At 50.3% G+C, this 16,211-nt stretch overlaps 1 protein-coding gene across 5 annotated transcripts in view; it reads right to left on the minus strand.

Annotated features, from left to right (window-relative positions):
• The window catches only part of LOC144734818 (repulsive guidance molecule A-like), a 124,887-nt gene that overhangs the window by 38,143 nt on the left and 70,533 nt on the right, over positions 1-16,211 (minus strand). The window contains exon 1 of one of the 5 annotated variants that reach the window (XM_078617204.1): positions 2,206-2,394. The exons of the other annotated variants lie outside the window; for them this stretch is intronic. The gene's annotated coding sequence lies outside the window, so the exon portion shown is untranslated. Of the gene's footprint in view, positions 1-2,205; positions 2,395-16,211 lie in introns of those variants that run through there. 5 annotated transcript variants of the gene reach the window in all.

Genomic DNA, 16,211 nt, shown 5'->3' on the forward strand with positions numbered 1-16,211 from the left:
ATGCATCGTTAAATCCGCCACCCCCCCCCCCCCGACACAGCCAACTAGCAAGGTTTGTCACGTAAACAGAACGTGCCAATTCGTTACGAGTACAGCACACCGGTGTGTTGGAGAGCAGAGCCACAACAAATTACAATCTGACTACGACGCTCTTTTTAGTTTTTCCCCGGCACATGTAACCAATTGGAGGTGGTTAATTGGGCTAGAACCCCAGTGCGTTAGAGAAGTAGCAGTCCTAATAACTCCAACGCAAGGCAAAGCACGCTCCAACGCACCACCATCACCACCGATGCGAGCGCCTCGCACAGCAACGGCGAGGAGTGGCCGTAGCTCGGCAGCCGCGGACAAATGTCCCGATGAGCGCGCTCATCATTGTTTATTAACGTTGGTGGAGGGGTGGGGGGGGCAACATTCCCTTCCTAATGACGCTCATTACCACGACGTTGCGGGAACGCTCGGGTAACGAACGCGCTCGCCCGTGGCTTTTCGTAGACGGCTCTCGGGCCAGGACGTCGCCCGTGCGACAGGAAACGTCGTCTCGACGGCGCGGTTTTTGCCGCGCGCGCGTGCGTGTGGCAATGACAGGGTGGGAACGCCTTGTGCAAAAGAAACCGAATTGGCCGTGTTCGGCCGCGGGGATTGCATACGCGGGACCGCGCGGACGCGTGGCAGGAATCCGAGCGCCGGCGGGTCGTCCGAATCGGTCGGCGGGCAGCAGCGAGAAGCGGCGGCGGCGGCGGTTTTACAAGCCAAGTTGCGTTATTTCGGGCGAAAGTCTTGCACAGCAAGCACGGAGACGTGGTAGGCGAGTTGGGTTTCGTGAAGCGTGTTTTAAATAACGACGGCGTCGAGCCGGCACTTGGTTCGCACAAGGAGCTGTGTGTGTGTGCGGACGCGCAATTCAAATATGCCGATGACACGCTCGCGAAAAGAAAGGAGGGTCAAACGTGTGCGCGCAATCAGACTTAAAAGTAAACCTGTTAAAAAAAAAATAACCCTGTAAAAATAAACTTCACAAGGAGCGAGAGAGCCGTGGCAGAGACGTATTTACATTACGCGTATGCAAGTCCACGGTCGTGCAGAAAATCATCGACCCGGTGAAACATAAATCTGTTTTGGGATTTGACACGAGCACATAAGGCGCTGAAGACACAAAGGGAGAACGTAGCACCTAGTTCGACTCCTGCTCCAGGTTTTCTGTTGCGATGGCTTTCCTCGTCATTTTACAGATTTGAACTCCCACTCCGAACTGCATTAGGTGGGCAACGCAGTGCGCGTGCGCCCGCAACTGTTAACTCGTGCTAACGACGTTATCAAGTGCGAGATTGAAGCCACGGCAAAACGGCTGGAAATGCATCCCCTTGCCGGATTTTGCCGGACTGTCGGTGATGGGGAGGCATCGGCGGCGCCTTCGCCAAACGTCGGGCGAAAACAGAAACATTCGGTCAAGAAGCGCGCGCATCGAGGCCCGGCGGCATCTCTCAAAAGTGGACAAACACGCCAGAGCGTCGCGCAAACGGGGCGGCTAGCATCCCAGCGACGACACAAACACATGGGGGGAGGCGGTGGAGGGTTGGAGATCAAATTTCCGCACACACGCCACAAATACGGAATACAGCACCGCCAAGAGCACAGCGCGACGGGACGGTCGCCACTCTTCCATTTGGCGACGACGCCGTAAAGCGTAGGAGACAAACTGTTCGCGTGTATTCCCGCTTGTCTATATACGCACGCACACAGACAGAGATCCCCCATATAGCGCACACAGGCTGTTGGGGAAAGTGCTGTTAGCGAGCGCCTACGAAGGCTGGCATGGCACACGAGGCGACGGTGTGGACAGCCCAGCATGAAACCCGGCCACCTTTGTCTCCCCAGTGTTGATATTTTACAAGCTGCACTAAGTACTCATTTTAGGCAGTCAACTTAGCGGGAGGTCCAGGATCGGTACCGTTGTTGGCCACGGGTCGGGCATCGAACTCAGGTTTGCCGGGTTCATAGCAGAGTGCGCTAACCATCACTCTACCGCTCAACGCAAATACAATAGATCCCCCACACAGCCTACAATTGCTGTTGGTGAGCACCTATTAAGGCCGGCACGGCGCATGAGGTGGTCCGCGGCCGGCACCACTCCACACAAAAACAAACAGACGTACAAGCCGACGGACCAGCAACAACCGAGTAAACCTCAGCAGCTAAATCACTCACCGGGACACAGCGGCGGCGGCGGCGGCGGCTCCGAGAGCGGTTTCTCTGGGGGGTGCCGTCGGTTTGAGCGGAACGAAGCGGTCCGCGGGATCGGCGCTGCGTGGAGGCGTTTTAAGTCCGAGCGAGCGCCGCACACGGGAGCCGTGCGCACGACCGCTCGCGCTGCCGTTTCTTGGAGCGAGCCAGCAGCGTGTGAACAGCGTGAAGCCAACCTATCCCCTTTCCCCCCCACCACCACAACCCACCCCCCACCAACCAATTCCACACCCATTGCCTGCCCCGCCAACCCCCCCTCCCCCTGCTATCCCATCCATCCAGTCCACCCATCCATCCGACCCACCCCCCCCTCCATCGCTCAGCATCGCCACCACCACCACCACCACCCATCCCCCCTCCCCTCCACCCACCACCTCTTCCCAACCACAGATCGCTAGACCCACCCACCCTCCTACTATCGCCGCCACCACCTCCAGTAGCCCAAGCCCTCCCAGCAGTGCACTCCCCCTGGTGTGTGTGTGTGTGCATGCGCATTTGTGATGTATATGTGTGTGTGTGCATGCGCATTCGTGATGTGTGTGTGCGCACCACCCATGCGTGTGGGGCTGATCACAGTTAATGCGTTGCATTGTGCGCGTGCGCACGTGTGTGTGTGTGCGTTGTTTGTTCTTTTTTTGTGTGCGTGTGTCTGTTGGTGACTGGTACCAGCGGTGTCAAGATCGGCCTCTGTGGAGGAGGCTCGTGAAGGATGCTACTGGGCAGTTGGAGGCAGTCTCCCTCCAACAAAAATATGGAGGGCAGAGGATCGACGCTCAACAATGAGCGGAGCGCCGGGCGGATCTGTTAGCGAGCCAACTCTTCACTCGGCCTCAAAGTGCACCTAGCCTGGCACAAGTGCTGTGGTCATGTCACTGGTACTTAGTGGTGAATGGTGGCTGTTGTCCGTTTTTTGCACGTGTTGTATTTCTGCACGTCTGGTGCGAGTTTATAAAAAGTTTTTAAAGCCAATATTACGATTCGTAATCGTGTTTGTGTTGTGCCTCATTACGTAGCCGAAACACAAAATCTATAACGAAATCATATTCGTGCCTTTGTGTTGTATACTTGCGCGAGTCTTGGCATGGGTCTTTGTGTGCGTGTTTTGTCATGTGCGAGTTGTTTCTGTGTGTCTTTATGTAGGCGTGAGTGGTTTTTGTCCTAGTTTCTGTGTGTGCAACTGTGTGTTGTGTTTTCGTGCGAGTCATTGTGTCTGCATGCGTGTGTGTGTGTCTTTGTCTGTGGTGTGCAGTGTGTGTGTGTCCAGCAGTCTACATGGCTATAAGGAGGATCTTTGTTTTCTATGTGTGTGCGCCTGTGTGTGTGTGCGTGAGCGAGCGAGCGAGCGGGAGCGCATGCGGGGCGTTCACGCGTGCTTGACACACGGCAGGATTGATTGGCGTTAATCTTTTCACACCCGCGCTTTCTCCTGGCACAAGACAGCTCCAGTAGGGGGTGTGGGAGGGTGGGTGCGAGTCCACGCAAAAAAATATCTCTGCTCTCAAAAGTACACCTAGCCTGGCACAAAGCGCTGTGGTTACGTCACCTTCGCTTAGCGGCACACGGAGGCTTTTGTGTGTGGCATTCTAGAGCGGTGGGCACACAGTGGTTAGCGTGCTGCAAAACGAAACTGGCAAATTCCGTTCCCCGGCCTAAGCCAGCATTCTAGATTTGAAGCTTTCGTGACTGCAAGGATTCATATTCTTAGGTTTTTTCGGTAAAGTCACGTAGGTAAAAAATTAAAATTAATAAAAGTAAAATAAAAATCAAATAAAAATCACGATGTTTCGGAGGCAACACAAGCTTCCGTCTTCAGGTGGAACCGTCACAGCACGATAGCTGTATCAAGTGAGTTTTTAAAATTTATTTTACTTTATTCATTTTAATTTTTTACCTAAGCCAGCATCACTGGCGATATCTCAGCTCATCCTGGACCTACCCCTATGTGACCCGAGTGTGGCCCTGCCCCCGCCACCCATTGCGCAATGCCCGGCCCTAAACAAGTACTGGCTAACTGCTCCAGCAGTCTACGCGTTGGGCTATGGTTCTCAGATGCGTCAGTTTCCGGGGCACCGAAACCGTGAAAGCCCCCAGCAATCGTGGAGCGAAACGTCGGACATCGTGCGGAAACGACAACAGCACGCGGTACGACACGGCTATACAGCGCAACCACGGGGGGGGGGGGGGGTCAGGGGGGGGCATCTTTCTTTGTCTCGTTCGAGTGAAACAGCTTTAAGGGGTGGCGAGGCAGGCGGGGACCAGGAGATTGGGATGAGAGATGAGGGTGGTGGCAAGGGGATAGGAGGACGTGGGAGGAGGGAGGGGGGAGCAGAGGGGGGAGAGAGAGAGGGCAGTGAGGGCAGCCCAGGGGGGGGAGGGGGGGTCACAGCTGCATCGTTTAAAAGAGAGACACTGGGAAACCAGGAGGCACTTGTGTTTGCTCAGCGGCCTCCTCGGACCCAACAGCTATAATGTTACGGGGCCCTCCTTTGTCGGCACACAAACGTTTAGCTATTCTTTTCAGCTCTCTTCAAAGGATACAGTAATCGCAAACAAACTCCAGTGTCAACACCATCGGGTTCTTTTTTGGTTAACACGTCGGGTTGCGTTGCCCCAACGATTGTATTTCAAGGCACCTCGGCGGCCGTACCTTTTTTATTGGAAAAAAAATCATTATTTCAAAACAAGATTCGCGGTTCGTTTTTAAGTTTTACAACGGAAAAATACTCGGTCACGATGATTTTTTTTTCACCCCCACAAACTGACGATCCTGGGAGATGAATATGGGAGGTTAAAGTTGAATGAACATTAGGTTATTGTTGTTTACAGATTTGTGTTAATCCACCGCTGGATGAAGGTCCCTTTCCACGCCGTACCAGTCATGGGAGCTAGTTTGACTATACTTCACCACGCTGGTCAGTGCTGGTTGGTAAAGAACGGGGTGGAGACGACCTCAAGACCGGTTCCGATATCACTCACCACTCATGTTAACCGAACTCATGTTTCCGAATTCACGGCGCAGTGTGCTCACCGCTGCGCCACCACTCCTCTATTTTAAATTAACAACGCGCACACTCACCGCCTTGTTCATCGTGCGATTGTCATTCGCACGAATGCCAAACGGCCCTTGCTGGATGCATATTTCGGGCCGAGCCAACCTAGGGGTGGAGGATCAGCCTTCCCCGGGTGTGTTAGAGGCTACAAAGGAATGTGGGTCAATAGGTCACGAGTGCAGTTGTGCCAGGCCACACAACAAAAACAGCTTCACTCTTGGCTTTTTCAACCGATGACCCACTAAGCTGGGCTTTATAGGAAAATTAGTCACCCACTCATTGACATCTGGTTCCTGAGTAAAAATGGCCCAATCCGTCAAATGCCAATGCTTTATTATTCTGGTTGAACACAGCAGGAGTGAGAAGAACCCCCCCCCCCCCCCCTTTTCAAGGATGGCCCTGGGCTTCACGGTCGGAGTCTTTCTTTCCCCAACCATCATAGGCGATGATTAAAAGAAAAATGAGAACTTGGGGGATCAATGACGAAATGTACAATGGCTTATACCCTAACGAATGACAGTCAAAAAAAAGGTATTCAATGAAGAGGAAAGCCAGCTGATGGCGTTTGTAAACACTTCTCAGGGGGGTTCGGATACACTCAGCTCTGGCCACTGAGATCCTGGGTTTAAATCCAGATTTCAGCAGCCATGTAATTCAACTGGATAGGGGCAAGTGCAGCGGAGTTAGCAAGAGTCTCTTGGCCTGACCACCAACAACGAAAACCCATCGTGCAACGTTTGGTTTTCACTCTTTAAATGTGGCTACATTCCAGCTCCGGGGAATGAGACAAGGTCAGTGTTGACTGCCATATCATGAAAATGTCTTGGTACAACAAAGACACGTGGGATGTCAATGTGCCCCTGAGTATTTGGGGAAGAAAGATTTATTGAAAGGATCTCAGGCGTAGTTCTGTGACATGTGCTTCTGCAGGACATTCTTTTAACACACGGAGGTTAGCGCTGCTCTCTTAAAGAGTTCCAAACAAGTATAACCCGTAAAAACAAAGTTTTTCACTATAAATTCTCTATTTGCGTGGCGGCTAGAGTCCTCTCGTCCTCTGGCTTGAGATGGCTGCCACCTATGGGTCAGATGATTGCATTGCACCATTAAGCAATTGGTAATTAAATATAATATTTTTGTCCTAAAAAATGTACAATTTTGGAAAAAAAATGTTCACGAACATTAATTGTCACGCACAACGAGTCTGTGTGGAAAATGTCAGCTCGATTGGATCACGGGAAGTGGGTTAAAAAACGACCGAATGATTTGCATGGTCGTAATCAAGCAAGCGAACTTAATATAAAGGATTTAAAAACAAAATACAGCGCAATTGCAATAAACTTTGGAACTAAATAACGATTATTAAAATAGAAAAAACCCAAACGGGGTGGGGGGCTGCAGCGGGAATTGAACCATCACTTTTGGCACAACCTGGCTCTGGTGGACACGCCGATGACCACCGCTAGGCTATTGATGAGACGCGTGAATAACACCCTACACAAAGGCCATCAAGGTGAACAATCGCACACGCAACACATTCATCCAATCTAACATCTACCCTCTTTTGCTTAAAAAATGTCCTTTAATGATTTATCTCTCTCTCTCTCTCTTGGCAAGCGATGCGCTACGAGGCGCTGCTTGCTTTTGCTGTGGTGGGGTGGGGGTGTGACCTCATATCAATCTCTCCCCCCCACAACCCCAGCTTTCACTCCACCCCAACGCAGACCTCCCTCCACACCCCCCCCCACCCATCTCCTCCCCCTCACCTCCGAGCCGTTCTCTCTCCCCGACCGCCCCAGCATGGATCAGCACGTGTCCTGAGGCGCAGCAGAGAAATGAAATCGATTTTTTTTTTCGCCATTGCAGCGATCGGTAGCGTGCTGTCGATCTGCTGTCCCCTCGCAGCACTGGCCCAGAGACGTTTGAGCCGGTCTCTAGCCCGCCCGCCCGCCTGCCCCCACAACCACCCACCTGGGCTGCGAATGGAAATTTAACTAAAGTAGCCGGTTTCGCTCCCCAAAACCTCAAGCCAGACGCAAGCCACTGAAGCGAAATCTTATGATCTGCATCCAGTTGCTTTTATCCACTGCGCCACCAGCCCACTTTTGCGCGCGCGCACGCACATGAACACACATGCGCCCGGACCACCGGTGCCACCATGCAGTGCGCAATGCAAGCAGGCAAATGACAGGTTTCGCATCTCCCGCTGCCTTTGTCGGGATGACGATGAAAGGCGTTTGGATGAAGGGATGGTTTTTTTCCTTCCCCGCAGCCCCTTGGCAAATTAAGCTCGTGACTGTTTTGCTTTCAATCGTACAGAATTGTCATTAGTACTTTCTTAACACCAGTGTTGATTATTCGATATTGTACACGCCGCAATTATTACTGTGCTTATGTGCACAGAAAAATTTTACGGAGTCTCAATCCTCTTTTTCAGGAGGGTCCTGTCAAGTTATTTGCAGGAGGGGGGGGGGGTCAATGTTGCTACATGCATAATCCTAATTGCAAAATTTAGCAACCAAGTTTGTGCTGCTGGACGACAAAGGCCTCTCCGAGCCGTTGCCATCACTCACGATCCCGCGATGCAATCATCTATTCCAGCACCGGCACATTAGCCGATTAAAAAAAATATAAAAAGTCGCTCAATCTTTGCACAAAAAGCAACATCGTGGTGGAACGAGCAACTAAAACAAAAGGGACACGTACTTTTATGGCGTTCAACCAGTGTTTTCTTGGGATTTGTACGGTTATTAAAATCTATTATTCCAGTCAAATCAGCCAACACGGAGCTGAAGGGATGCCAGCAGAAGAACAGCTTCTGTGTTGGATCGGCCATCCCCCGCAGAATTCATTTATTAGGCTCTCGTTGGATCGGAAATAAAAACGCATTTTTTTTGGTTCAGACTTAATGACACAGCTCCAAAGTGTTATTAATTACTGGACAAAAGTCTCCCCAACTCCCCCAAGCCCTATCGGCCAATGGGGAACGTTTGACCACGCTTCCTGATGCTGATCAGAGCCGCTGGTTGGTGAACGGGGCAGACCACGAAGACCAGTTTGGGTATCGCTCGCCACTGAGGTCAGCTGCAGCCAGCGGTCACACCTCACGGTCACCGGGTCCACTACACTGCACGCGCGCTAATAACTTCTGCGGCCACTGCTACGTATTATGTAGAACTTCTTTCGCACTGGATGTAGCCAACTGTGCTCATCGGAGGTGCGGGGGAAGGACAACAAACTAAATACAAAAATCACTTCTAAACTGGTCCACCATAGATAACTGTGGTCGACCGGTATTTGTCCTTACTAGGACTCATCAGCACAGTATAGTCACCAATGCTCACCAATGCTCACTGGTGACTTTACCCCCACTTTCCAAAACGGTTAGTCGTGCAGCAGCAGCAGCATTACAACAAAGATCACACGAGCAAGCAGGACGACCGCCACTCGCCGAAAAGCACGGTCCAAAGCTCGCCGCCGTATTTTTGGCGGAACCCATCGGATTTTTCACGGTCGACCGCCCAGCAGATGAACGCAACCTTGTACACACACACATATATATAAACCGTCACGGAACTTTTCTCCTGGCCAGCGCGCGCAGCTGGCTGCCCGGTACCGAAAGCAAAAAAAAGAAAAATGGTAAAACGACGGCCCAGAAGTAACTTTCTCGCAGCCAATGGCATGTTTCAAAAGGGGATGTCAGTGTGTGTGCGAGCGTCCGCTGTTGTTTGCGCGAGAGGCGAGCGAGACAGATGGACAGAGAGAGACAGAAAATCTATTCCCCCCGACTTTACAATGGAGAGCAAAGAACAGAAATCTTTCTCACGGTCCGTAGAAAACCCAAACTTCTATGGCGGGTTGGAAAAAAAATGCACATTGACACTAAACCACAGAGAAGGCTTAAAGCTTAATACCTTCCCACAGCACAGGGGTGGGAACCTATGGCCTGCGACTTCATTTCACACATCCCGCGGACACACGGAGGGCCTACCACCACCTCGAGACAGCCTGCAAACAACGATATGTATACACCACTTCAAGCATCTTAGCCGCACTAATCAGCTATTAGAGGGGAGGTTAATTACCACAACGGACAGCAAAGCTGTAGTTCACATTTTAGCTCGCTCGGTCACTTTTGGTCACTGGCAATACGGGGAGCGGCAGTGCAGCGATTAGCGCACTGCGCTAACGAACCCGACCATCTGAGTTCGATTCCCACCCAGGGTCACACAAGTGACGATTATCTGAACCGGTCCTGGGCCTCCCCTAGGTCGACTCGGCCTCAAATGAGTACCCGGTGCTCTGTGCAAACATCACCACCAGGGAGACAAATGTGGTCAGGAGTGGTGCTGTTCACCCACCCCCTGGTGTACTGCGCCGGCCTTCATTAGGTGCTCTCGAACAAAAGTTGCCACAGAAGTGTGTTAAGGCTAAACGGGGGATCTTTGTCTATTGTGTGGCCCCCTGACAAAAAAGGTATTGAAAGTTCTACTTGGCCCTCGGTAATGCTTGAACCTGGCTGTTAACAATAATAATACTTCTGACTGCGTTGGTCAAACTGGTTGGTGACAGCTAATAAATTATACGATTTTGTGTGTTTTGCTATTGAGTAGTATGTTATTTTTCCACAGTATTTGGACTTCTGTGAAAAAAGAGCTTCATCGGCTCATCAGATTCTTCCAGGCTAAATAAAGATTACGATTCTGATTTGATCCACAGTCATTATATAGCAGAAATGCAATATCACTATAAATGTAGTGTTCAAGTCAACAAAAATAGGCCTTATTTCTCAATACCAGGCCTGTTTATGTATTTTTTTTACCTGCACCAATACATTTTAAGACGCAAACACACAGGCACATATAACGACGGCAAAGATTTCCGCGGTCGCGCCACACGGTTTCTTCGGTGCGATTTAGGCGTCATAGCACGCATCGTTCGGCACGAGGTCCGACGTTTTGCTGCACGTGCCGCCGGGAGGATCAACTCCCCTCCCCCCCCCCCCATGGAAGTGCCGACACTTGTCGGAGCAAACACTCCACAGCCAGCAAAAGACGCCCCCCCCCCCCCTTAGCTTCACGGCAACAAACATGCTCTACGGTATCATAGCTTTAAAATAACTCTGCGACGGAGTCACCCGTCAAGCAATTAGAGGGCAAACAGCGAGGGCAGGCACATCAAACAGGACGTATAAAAATACACAACCATCCATCGCTGCAACAAGGGCACGTGGAGGATACGGCTCCGAGTTGCCTATGAAAGAGGGGCCCGAAAAAAAAACAATTCGCGCTCGCAGAGTAAAATCTCTAGAGGGACGGTGGCGGCGGGCGGCTTCGACTTTCATGCTCGCGGAACAGATGTGAGCGAGCGAGCGAGCGATCGGCCGGGCGGGCGGGGAGTCGGAGAGGAAAGACATCGTCGCAGAGATCCACAGCTGTCATCTATTGCGCAGTCAAAGAATGAGATGCGGAGCGAGGGGGAGGCTAAGGGGGTTGGAAGGGGGGGTGGTGGGTGAACCGAGACGCACGCACGCGCACACACACACGCCCAACAGACCTTCTATTGTCTATCACAGCCTTCGCAGGGTCCCCAAGAGGCCACAAGCACACACAGTGTGCCACGTTTCTGTGGAGTGAACGGCGGGTGGTGGGGGGGGAATGAGAAAATAAAAAAAACTGACAACTGCAAAGAAAGAAGATGAAGAATTTTTTAAGAATGCGCGCAAAATACCCGGCACCTGGGAGCTGATGAACTTTGGGGGGTGGGGGCTGGGTGATAACGATCTGGAGATTATTTTAAACGCTTATCGGGTTTTTTCTCTGGCAAGCAAGTGGATTGGAGATTTTAAAAAAATTCACGTGTATCCCTCTTGACGTTTTAAGGAAATAAACAAAAACTAAATTAACTTGTGAAAAACGTACAGGGCGCGAAGATGAGCAGTTAGAGCAGCGAGTTATGAAATTGGATGGAAATCCACGTTGCGAGGTCTAGGATCAATTCAAGTATCAAAAGCCTTGAAAGTCACACATCCCGCGGCCCTGCGGGAACATAGGCTAAATGTCCTGGGAGGAATCAGATGAGCTATGAGGCTCTGATTCACAGATGTCCCGATCGGGGCGAGTCAGCAAGGTACAAATATACCAGATAAAAAAAGACCCCTACAGATGGCGGCAACGACGCAGAATAAATCAGGCATCGCTCGCCACTGATGTTCGCCACAGCGGGGGGAATCGCACTCAGGTCGGTCGGGTTTATCGTGCAGCGCGCTTAACCACGACATTGCACCTCGCTCACTCTCGTACAGACCCTGCCGACTTCACACGTCCTTGCCCCAACGTTCTCGAACGTCGTTGCAACATGTTACTGCGGGCTGCCCGGCTGCGTCGACGCAAACAATTCCTTCGCGGTTCAATCCAGGTGGCGGCACAGCTTCTCCGGGTGACATCGCGGGCAGCAAGAGAGGCGAGACAAAAACACGGCGGTCGAGGGTTGAGCGGCGATTTAACGGCGCGCAACTCCCCGTGCCGAACGCCACGTGGCCCGCACGCGGAGGAGCTCACTTTAAAAGCAAGCGAGGTCGTCACCACAAAGGAAGAGCGCACGTACACGCAGGCGCGCGTTCGTTATAAAAATGTCATAAAAAAACGCGACTTCACGCCACTCGAATGAAGGTCCGAGCGGTTACCCTAGGCACATCTTTTAAAAAACGAATATGAAAAACCGCAGCGTGAAACTTTGTGGTTTGTTATTTTTTTTACCAAATATTTTTTAGGCCATCGTGCTGTCAGTGTCACTTTTATTTAAACTGATTTTTATTTTATTTAACCAGGTGAAGTCCACATAGCGAAATAGCTCTTCTTCAAAGGTTACCTGGCCACAAATGATAGCTCATCGCGGTGACTTATTATAATCAAACGAGGGAATTTATAATAAATTATCAGTCAAATCATCTGAAAGAATGTTGTTTCTTAACGTGGAGGGGGGGAAAAACCACAGGAACCCAGGAGAAAAATATTGTGCACACGACCACCACGGGGAAATCGTGAACTCCAATTATACAGGCATCGTCAAGGTCAGGATCAAACCCACGACCTCCTACATACTTGGCAAGGGAGATATCTCGCCACCGTAGCACCCAGCCGCCTTTGTCTCCCAAGAAGCGATGTTTTCGTACCGCACCAAGTACCTGATTTGAAGCCAAGTCGACCTAGGGGAGGCCCAGGACCAGTTCAGATAATCGTCGCACATCTGTCTGCCCAATACAGGACATGCTCAACACAGAAGGGCAAGTGAACAATGACTGTGAACAAAAGAGGGCCATGCATGTCTGGCAAGTTGTAAGATGCCTATCTACTAGTGAGCGTCCCAATGTGAATTTAATTAATTGAATCAATCGCCACTGCTTAAACGGGTTGCGATGCTGGATTTTGACCTCGGGCTAAACCACCTTTGGCTAATCTGTCTTGTCAACTCCATTCATGGTGAGCGGAGTTGATGGTGAGCTGAGTTGATGCCTCGGCCCAGAAATCAATTAGGACACACAAAACACGGCACACCAAATTAGTTTTTCAAACTTAATTTTCGCTACATTCCAGCTTTCCCGAGTTCATAATATTCGTTTGCCCGCCACATTAACGACGTTGTTCTCTGCGACAGAGCTCATGGCAAAAGTAATAATGATTACAATTTATAAAGCAGCGTAGACAAACAAGGCCACTCGAAAGGAATCTCAGAAGCAGCCTTAAAACCGACGGATCCATCTTATTCTCATCGTGTGTGTGTGTGTGTGCGAATATCGATAAAACGCAAGAAATTTTTGTTAAACAACCCCGCATCGTCGGACGCCTCTCCCGAAAGCCAAACACGAGGCTCCGTGCAAGGACACGGGGGCCGCACGTGCAACGCGGGAGAGGTCACACGAGCCCAGCGGAGGCATCTCTCACACAGGCGGCCCCCTCTACGTGGTGCCGCACATGGCGAGATCGCATCATGCCCCCTTTAAAAAAAAAATTCGCTTCCACACTCGACGCCCCCCACGACAATTCTGCGAGTAGACCGATGAGTGCTGGTGGGGTGGGGTGAGTGGGGGGGGACATTTTCCAACAGATTGGCTGGCTGCTCACGGAGGCAAGAGGGGGGTGGGATGACAAAATCGCTGCCATGCCAAATAAGGTGGGGCCCTGTCCTCCCTCCGCCACAGACTCAAAGCAGCCAGCCACCACCTCCACAACCTTCACACACACACACTCAGCCAGAAACCATGCCACAACCTAAACCCTCCATACCATCCACCAATACACCAATAGACCCACAGTGCCTACTCACGCACCCAATCCACCTACATACCCCCAATTACCTACCTACTCACCCGCCCACTTCAACACGAACCCACCTACCCAAACCACCCACACAACCTACACCCACCCTCTCTCTCACCCACTAATAACACCCACGTACTGAAACCACCCACTAATAAACCCACCTACCTACTCACCTATCTACTCACCTACCGATAACCTCAGCCATAACCTCACCCACAACCTCCAAATGCAATGTCCACCCATTCATGCCAAACCGTCACCCTCACAGCACTCTGGACTTAGAGCATTACACGACCCGTTCCCCACCCATCCACACAAATTCATCCAGCCACAGCCTCCACCCACACGCAACCCACCCACCAGCCCGCCCGCACACCAAACCCATCGCCCTCACAGCACCCCGACTACAGCAGCCCGTGACCCGCTCCCCACGCACCCGTCACTCGCATACGAAAGCTGTTCCACATGTCAGAGAGCCCACATGGAGTTCTTTTTTTTTCACAGACACGGCAGTCGGTTTTGTGTTAAACAATCCGTATGTCCGTGCGTGCGCATTATTATGTACAAGCACAGGCAGGCGTGTGTGTTTTCTTTTTAATACAAATAGTTTATAAATAACTTATCCACATTCGCTGTTTTGCTTTGATAGTTGTAAGGCAGCCTACCTCCCCAATGTAATTTGGATGAGCAACTTGCTTCGCAATGTGAGGTTAAAGCGAGAACAGAAAATACTTGCGAAATTTCATGGTTGAGGTCCCGGCCTAAACACCCCATTTGTCCCACACATGTTAGCCGGATTTTTTCCTTGTTTTACAAAACTATTCCTAACTCAACTAATGCAATTTTTTTTTTTTAGACGAACAAAAAGAGAGTTTAGAAATTCCTAACACACCATACGATAAAAAAAGTAAAACATTCTTGGTGTCACAATCTTTTTAACCCGAGTCAAAGTTCAAAAGTTATACGTAGCTCATCATCAATACCACACAGATGCCATAGGTCCCAATGGTGCCGTCCAGTCAGAATGAGCCGTAAATAAGTGATACAATGGAAATGACTGCTATGTATGTTCGCACCGTACGTAGGCAACCGTGCTAATCGGAGGTGCTCGGTAAGGACAACAAACTAAACACGAAAAGCCGTTCTAAAGAAATTAGTTTTCAATCTTGATTTTAAAAGTGCATAGCTCCGGTGGCTTCCGAATATCGGAAGGAAGAGCGTTCCAGACGGCCGCAGAAGCGCATTTAAAAGCGCACGATGGCCAGCCAAAAGCCGCTGCGAGGATGACCAGACTTCGCGTGACGGTTTATTCTCCTTGACTCAAGTAAGAGTAACGAATGACACAATGACTCGCACGCGGACAAATTGGATTGCTTATGCTGCACCATGCTGTTCCGCAAGGGCAGAGTGGTGCAAGACAGCTGAGGGAGGCACAAAAGGCCAAGCACACATGGACTGTGAGGCTATGTATTTTACGCAGCAGGAGCTATAGGCGACTGCATGGAGATCCGTCTCGTTCAAGGGGCTGGGGCAACCTGCGGCTCTTCAAGGACTGCCTTGTGACGTTATTTATTAAGGACCACCATCTTTGAATTGTGGTTATTGAGGTTTTTTTTCTTACGAATTTTAGTTTCTGACCCCTGTTCCAGACGAACCCGGCATCCTGCGACTGCCGCACAACGCCCTCGCTTTGTCTCATTTCATAAACCCACCAACGGTGCGCGCGTGGCAAGGCAGTGTTGACCCGCACGATAACTACGAATTCGAAAAAAAAGGGCTGCTCTCTTGTCATTTTGGTTGCAGAACCCTGGGTGTAGTCGTATCTCCGAACACAGCGGGTCCCGGAAGGCATCAGTTCACTACAGCCTCCCCTCCACCGCCTCCCCCCAAAGCGATTTCATGAATTCCATTCTTGTTCCGGGTCACGATTTCATTAAACAGAGTTATTATCACTCTTCTTACTGCTATTATATTATTATTATTATGCTCGTGTAAACCAGGAAAACCTGCCCTCTCATGAAGGCTCTTGCTCAGGAGGTTCCCTGCGAGAACATGTGCAATCGTGAGGTGACGATTGCGTTGCGGTTTCCCCAAAATTTTCAGTGAAAAGAGGTGCCATTTTATATTCTTTGGTTCTTTCGGTAAAGTCACGTACGTAGGTGAAAAAATAAAATATATTTTCTCAGCTACGTGACTTTAAAATATTTTATTTTTTCACCTACGTACGTGACTTTACCAAAAGAACCAAAGAGATTAAAATCACGTAGGTGAAAAAATAAAATATTTGTATTAAAAAATATATATATATTTTCACCTACGTATTTATATATATTTTATTTTTTCACCTATTTGCCAAATTTTGACCACGACGCCGGCATACGTCTCTACTCGACCTCGGAATAACGTCACGGTAGTGGGGGGGGGGGTCATTTAACCCAGACGGCGTGCGGTAGGTTACGGCAAATACACCAACACTACAACACTTTTTGATGGTGATCGATTCTTGCTAAATCATCTGTATTACATATATAGTTTACTTTGTTTCATTGAGAAGAACTCCATCGTGCAGTGGCAAGATTGTGGCTAATGAGTATTATAT

The sequence above is a fragment of the Lampetra planeri genome, chromosome 53 (assembly GCF_965212315.1).
Source record: "Lampetra planeri chromosome 53, kcLamPlan1.2.h2, whole genome shotgun sequence".
In the NCBI taxonomy this organism is placed as follows: Eukaryota; Metazoa; Chordata; class Hyperoartia; order Petromyzontiformes; family Petromyzontidae; genus Lampetra; species Lampetra planeri.